The sequence below is a fragment of the Engystomops pustulosus genome, chromosome 1, assembly GCF_040894005.1.
Source record: "Engystomops pustulosus chromosome 1, aEngPut4.maternal, whole genome shotgun sequence".
NCBI classification, from domain to species: Eukaryota; Metazoa; Chordata; class Amphibia; order Anura; family Leptodactylidae; genus Engystomops; species Engystomops pustulosus.
The window spans coordinates 22,445,797-22,453,594 of NC_092411.1; the positions used below are offsets into that span (position 1 = coordinate 22,445,797).

Below are 7,798 nucleotides of genomic sequence, written 5' to 3' on the forward strand. Positions count from 1 at the left end.
CATATCTTGTTTAATCCCTGAACCGAGTGGTTTTGCTGAAAAACAATTATAAAATTATGATAATGAGGCTCTGGCGCTCCTGTGGCTGCCCTGACGCTTCTCCTCAGCCTAATTATACACTGCTCCAGACTTGTACTACCAAGATGAGCCGAGAATATGTCATCATTATGTTGTCCCTGACAGGCAGAAGTAATCAATCTCCCAGCTGCTGTGTATGAGTCATCCAGCTCAGGTTAATTAGTCCTGTCTGGACAGTTCAGGCAGCTCCTGTGTATGTGGAAGTAATGTGACCCAGCTTTCCCAAGGTCCTGCATTTTATAGTTGTTTTTTGAGCAAAACCACTCAGCTCAGTGATTAAACAAGATGTGTTTCTGCATCAGCGTAGCTACAGCATTCTCAAGGTATGTTCACAATACATAAAAACAAATGGTAGATTTCCTTTACCAATAACAATTTGCTGTTTACTATTGAAAGTGTTAACGTATACATCCCTGGTGGTCTAGGGTAGTGTAAGGTCTAATTGTAACATTCTATAGTAGAAAGTGGGTCAGTGGTTGTATTGCTGGTAGTTATAGGTAGTAAAGGGTTAATGGCAATATCACGGGTAACATAGGGTACTAATGGGGTTACCTCCCATGTACTTGGAGGTCTAGGGTTGTAATGGGGTTTATAGATGAAGGGAAAGAGACTGTTATATTGCGTACCAGTCCCCTGGTTATTCACAGGATAGGCTCCATAGGTTTGTTCTTAAGTTGAATTTGTATGTAAGTCTAAACTGTATATTTTACAATTGTAGATCCAGACAAAAACTGCCCCAGTGACAATTGGAGTTTCACATTTTTTAGTTGTAATGGGACCAAGGATTATGAATAAAGCTTCATTACAGACACCTTACTGCTGATCAGTGCAGCCTGGGACTATAGTAATATCCAGAGAGGTCACCAGAGGCCACAGTGGGTAGAGGGGTCAGTTTTTAACTAAGGGTCGTCTGTAAGTTGGGTGTCCTTATGTAGGGTACCTCCTGTATATTGTATTGTGCTGTGGGGTGTTATAGTGTATTACATTACCATATACCCTGCGCCATACATTAGTATTAGTAAATCTTGTAGATGCTGCAGAAGGTTGTGACATGGGGAAGAATTTGGGGAATTAAATCACTGACTGTTGTGCTGCAAATGTGATACCAGCAGCTACAGGTTAAGGAGGGGTCATTTATGGAAGATTGGGGCCAATGATTCTATGATTCTAATAGACATGGAGTCACAAGTAATACAGACTTTGGAGAATCACACGGATGTTAGAGAAGTTGATTTTTTGTTCAACAATAAATGTAAATTCTTGATCATGGAAATATAAGACATCCCCTGAAAATAAGACCTAGTGCCTCTTTAGGAGCAAAAATTAATATAAGACACTGGGGCACATTTACTTACCCGGTCCATTCGCGTTCCAGCGGCGGCTTCTCGGACGAGCGTTCGGGTCTTCCGGCGATTCATGATGGTCCTGCGCCCGATGTCCACCAGGTGTCGCTGCTGCGCCGAGTTGCGTCGGAGTTCACTGATCTCTTCCTGGTGCATGTAAGTATGGCGCGTGCGACCAATTTGTTTTTTTAAATGTGGCGATTTTTCCGAATCCATCGGGTTTTCATTCGGCCACGCCCCCCGATTTCCGTCGCGTGCATGCCAGCGCTGATACGCCACAATCCGATCGCGTGCGCCAAAATCCCGGGGCAATTCAGGAAGAATCGGCGCAAATCGGAAATGTTGGGGTAACACGTCTGGAAAACGCGAATCGGGCCCTTAGTAAATGACCCCCAGTGTCTTATTTTCGGGGAAACAGGGGTAGTAATATATTGTGTAATAATGTAGCAGATTGCAGCATATAACATTGTATTAGATTGAAGTACATTGTATTATGTTACATTGTAGCTCCTGAGATCCCACGCTCAGAATACGCAGAGTCAGCGCGGTCCAGGACGCGGGATCCTGGCATTCCATTCCTGGGAGGGCGCCGGCTGCATTCATCACATCCCTCTCTCTGACATATTGGAACTTGCAGAAACTTAGCAAATAAAGGAGGACTGGCAGTGGTATATCAGCACGGGACATGGCTGTATGATGGAGGGTATATAGCGGGGGGGGGGGGGGGCATGGACCCCACACTCCAGTGTCAGCTACAAGGGGCGGGGGATAAGCAGAGAATTAGATCATATTATGGGGCAGATTTATCAAACTGTCTGAAAGTCAGAATATTCCTAGTTGCCCGTGGCACCCAATCACAGCTCCCCTTTAAAATATTCATGAGCACTGGTATAATGAAAGCTGAGCTGTAATTGGTTGGCTATCAACGGGAAAACTGGCGGTGTTCTTTTTTTCCTTTCTGCGCCTCTTACACCTGAATTTAGGAAGTGTTGGCGCCATAATATTCCTGTTTTCGGACACTCTCATTCGTTTTTATTTCTGGGTGCAAAATTTTGGCACCACTTGTGAAGCCGCCAGTTTTGTTGCGCTTCTATTTTTGGTGCTTTTTAGCCTCTAGAGCCTGTTATGGGGTCACCCCGAAATCCAGAGCTGTTGTGTCTCCCTGGTGCTACACCTTCTCATTCTGGACAACAGAATAAAAAGTATGGGAAGAGAGGAGAGTCCTGCGGCCGGCATAATATACCCCACCCTGCCGGGGTGTTATTGTTACATCACTCACTGCCCTAGACCACCAGGGATCTTACTCCCTACTGTAGACCACCAGGGATGTTATCACTTATACCTGCTCTACCAGAGGCCACCTCACTACTCTAGTCCACCACTGATTATACCACATACTCCCTCACTACTCTAGTCCACCACTGATTATACCACATACTCCATCACTACTCTAGTCCACCACTGATTATACCACATACTCCCTCACTACTCTAGTCCACCACTGATTATACCACATACTCCATCACTACTCTAGATCACCAGGGATGTTATCACTTACTCAATACTTTAGATCCCAATGGAATGTTTTTCTCAACCTCTGCACTGCTCTAACCCACCAGGGATGTTTTCATTGACTCTTTTACTGTCGTAGACCACGACATTTACAATCTCACTACCCGCGACCACCAGGAACATTATAATGAACACTTTTACTATGCCAGATCCCCAATGCTTTTCTCGTCAACTTTTTTCCTATTGGGAATTTTGTCATTTATTCAGTCATTAGTATAAACCAGCACAGATATTCTTTAGAATTTTCTAATTACCCCTAACCACCAGGGATGTTATTAAATACTATAGTATTATTGTAGACTCTAGACCACCATCATCCTAAACTCTTTCTCTACCCCTAACCACCAGGGATGTTATTAAATATTATAGTATTATTGTAGACTCTAGACCACCATCATCCTAAACTCTTTCTCTACCCCTAACCACCAGGGATGTTATTAAATATTATTGTATTACTGTAGAGTCTAGAAAACCGTCATTATTAACTCTTTCTCTACCCCTAACCACCAGGGATGATATTACATATTATTGTATTACTGTAGAGTCTAGGACACCATTATCATTAACTCTTTCTCTACCCCTAACCACCAGGGATGTAATGAGTACAATGTTCTTCTGTAGGCATCTTCACTGCCCTAGATCCCCAGGACCGTCACTGTCCCAAATCCCTGTGGATTTCATCTTTAACCCTTCATTGTCCCACCCACTATATTTAAGTGGAAGGGGGCGAACACAGGGTCCTCCGCTGTCTCTGATCCCCTTGTGGTAGGTTTATATATCATAATGTTCCTCCAGTGATTTGTGGAGAATTTATTATGACATTTTTGTCTTGCGGTAAAGATCTAATTTGTATTTAATATTAGTAAATTCTCCAGCAATTACACGATATTCCCTCCCAGTCATTTGTCAAAGGCTAAAACAGCGCGAGACGTCTCCTATAACACAAGACATAAACAGCAATTAAATTACCTTTAATTACTGACAATAAAACACCAACACTTAAGGGTGAAGAGCATTAAAGGCAAATTAGAGAGAGCGAACCCGACCATTAATAATCATAGGTCCAAAAACACAATGGTCGGAATTATTAATGCCGGAGTTAAATGTGTGGGGGGTATTTAAAGGTGCGGGCAACTTAATGAAGTTACATGGTAATATGACTGACAGCCGGAAAACTACATTGCCTTCTGCTATGAGCAGGTAGAATGTACACAAGATATTCCACCAATTTCTGCCATTATAATTAAGGATTAAAAAGTAAACTTCAAGAATAATGAGCATCAGTAAAGATTGCATCTCAATTATCATGTCCATACATACAGGACAGGAGTAGTAGTACTGTGCTGTGCCCATATATACAAGATAGGAGTAGTAGTACTGTGCTGTGCCCATATATACAGGATAGGAGTAGTAGTACTGTGCTGTGCTCATATATACAGGATAGGAGTAGTAGTACTGTGCTGTGCCCATATATACAGGATAGGAGTAGTAGTACTGTGCTGTGCCCATATATATATACAGGATAGGAGTAGTAGTAATGTGCTGTGCCCATATATACAGGATAGGAGTAGTAGTACTGTGCTGTGCCCATATATATACAAGATAGGAGTAGTAGTAATGTGCTGTGCCCATATATACAGAATAGGAGTAGTAGTACTGTGCTGTTTCCATATATACAGGATAGGAGTAGTAGTACTGTGCTGTTTCCATATATACAGGATAGGAGTAGTAGTACTGTGCTGTTTCCATATATACAGGATAGGAGTAGTAGTACTGTGCTGTTTCCATATATACAGGATAGGAGTAGTAGTACTGTGCTGTTTCCATATATACAGGATAGGAGTAGTAGTACTGTGCTGTGCCCTATATATACAGGATAGTAGTAGTAGTACTGAGCTGTGCCCTATATTTACAGGATAGGAGTAGTAGTACTGTGTTGTGCTCATATATTCAGGATAGGAGTACTACTGTACTGCTACTCCTATCCTGTATATATGGGCACAGCTCAGTACTACTACTCCTATCCTGTATATATAGGGCACAGCACAGTACTACTACTCCTATCCTGTGTATATGGGCGCAGCTCAGTACTACTACTCCTATCCTGACTATATGGAAACAGCACAGAACTACTACTCCTATCCTGTATATATGGGCACTGCACAGTACTACTACTCCTATCCTGTATATATGGAAACAGCACAGTACTACTACTCCTATCCTGTATATATGGAAACAGCACAGTACTACTACTCCTATCCTGTATATATGGAAACAGCACAGTACTACTACTCCTATCCTGTATATATGGAAACAGCACAGTACTACTACTCCTATCCTGTATATATGGAAACAGCACAGTACTACTACTCCTATCCTGTAGTACTGTGCTGTGTCCATATATACAGGATAGGAGCTGTACTGTGCAGTGTCTGTACATACAGGATATGAGAGCAGTACCGTGCTGTGCCCAAATATACAGGATAAGAGTAATAGTCCTGTGCCCATATATACAGGATAAGAGTAGTAGTCCTGTGCGCACATATACAGGATAAGAGTAGTAGTTTTGTCTACATATATACAGGATAAGAGTAGTAGTCCTGTGCCCACATATATAGGATAAGAGTAGTAGTCCTGTGCCCACATATATAGGATAAGAGTAGTAGTCCTGTGCCCACATATACAGGATAAGAGTAGTAGTCCTGTGCCCACATATACAGGATAAGAGTAGTAGTCCTGTGCCCACATATACAGGATAAGAGTAGTAGTCCTGTGCCCACATATACAGGATAAGAGTAGTAGTCCTGTGCCCACATATACAGGATTAGAGTAGTAGTCCTGTGCCCACATATACAGGATAAGAGTAGTAGTCCTGTGTCCATATATACAGGATAAGAGTAGTAGTTTTGTCTACATATACACAGGATAAGAGTAGTAGTCCTGTGTCCATATATACAGAATAGGAGTAGTGCGCAGAAGCTTCCTGAAAATAATCCAGCGTGTGTTGGGGACAAAGGTGCACCAACCATGAGGCAAGTTGAGCCTCTCGCCTCGGGCAGCACTAACGGCAGGAAGGTGGAGGCAGCATCAAGGGCATAGTATTTTTACAAAGCAGGACCTGATAATTGAAAATAATGACTCTCCACATTTTATGTCAGTGAGGGTGTGAGACACTGCGTGGAAAACTCACATACTAAACAACTAACATCATATATTACCATTAAATTGGAAGGAGGGGTGCGCCATTGTACAGTTTGCCTCAGGCAGCAGAGAGTGTAGGTTCACCCCCCTGGTTGGGGACGGACAATGACATGTGGCACCTGCTTCCAAATACAGTAGTTTTGCTTCGACCTAAGACTGTAGAGACCTGTAGACCAGTACCATAAAACCCGATGCTCTTGACCCGGGGATTTGCCAACCTCCAAAACAAATCTTTATTGAACGACAGGGACCATTAAATTGTTGTGGGTATGTGGGTAGGCCGCAGCATTTATTTTTGGAAAAAACCTTAGTTAATAAATAACAAAACATTTAAAGTGCAAAACAGTTGAAAAACAAGAAAAAACAATTCTTCGTAGAAAAAACCTTCGCCCGAAATGTCGGCTGCTGGACGGCAGGCGTCATGTGGGGGCCTTCCTTTTGCCTACGGGCATGTGAAATCCGCCAATGCTGTGACATCTGACAAGACAGAGAAAACAGCCAGAAACCGGAATGCCAAGGAAACCTGAAAAGAAATATAACCTGAGGACAGGGTGGGTGGGTGGGTTAGTGACTTCTCGCCGCTTGGTCCAGGCAGAAGGAAAGAGGACCACCCCCCTCCACCTGCCCCCAACGCTTTTAAAACCATGGGGCGGGTTCTGCAAGCCGGCCCCCCACCTCCTTTAGTTACTGCCCAAAAAGAGGGGCCAATCGCCTCCTTCTGCATCCATTAAAATTAAATAAAATCCCCCTACAGTCCCCCGCCCCTTCTCTATGTGATTTGGGGCTAGTGAAACCTTGTTGGCCATTGTCAGGAGTCTCATCTCTGATTTCTCACTTGTTTGATGATATCAGTGTAAGATCCTCGCAGGAGGGTGTTCTGTAGCTACAAGTCTTCCCCAAACTGAGTTTTAGGAGTTTTTTTTGTGTTTCAGAAGAAAAACAGAAAAAAAACCAAGACTAAATAAAAAAAACTTGTTGTATGTTACAGTAACGCTGAATGACACAGCGCGCCATCATTATCCCATTAACATTCCCGCTCTTCTCACGTGTGAAGTCTTCCGTAGTACAACAATACTGCCGGGGTTTGCCTCATTTCATTCCGATGACTGCAGCCCGGGGACTTTCCAGGAAATTCATGAAACTACATGTGAAAAATAATTTTATTTCTTTCTATTTTTATTTCAGATATGATCAAATCATTACTGGAAATTGTACAACTTCCCCCCTTTATTCCTATTACACAGGTCACATCATGGAGCTTATACAGTCCCCGGGTTACGTACAGGATAGGTTCTGTAGGTTTGTTCTGAAGTTGAATTTGTATGTAAGTCGGAACTGTATATTTTATAATTGTAACCCCAACCAAATTATTTTTGGTCTTTGTGACGATTAAATTTTAAAAAATGTTTGGTTGTCATAAGAACCAGGATAACAATAAAGCTTCATTACAGACGCCTGTGATACCTGTTACCAGGGGCGCACCTGCCATGAGGCGAGTTGAGAATCTCGTCTCAGGCGGCACGCCTCCTGCTGAACCGAGGGGGCGGCTCCATGCTCCCACCAGCCGCCTGCACCGTTCTCCTGCCCGCCCCATTCTCCGACTT

General features: G+C 43.0%; 1 long non-coding RNA gene across 1 annotated transcript in view; it reads left to right on the forward strand.

Moving 5' to 3' along the window:
* LOC140066011 (uncharacterized) overlaps positions 1-7,466 on the forward strand; it is a 48,338-nt gene extending 40,872 nt beyond the window's left edge. The window contains exon 3 of the long non-coding RNA XR_011848082.1: positions 7,380-7,466. This is a non-coding gene — a long non-coding RNA (uncharacterized lncRNA). The remainder of the gene's footprint in view (positions 1-7,379) is intronic.
* The last annotated feature ends 332 nt before the right edge of the window (positions 7,467-7,798 follow it).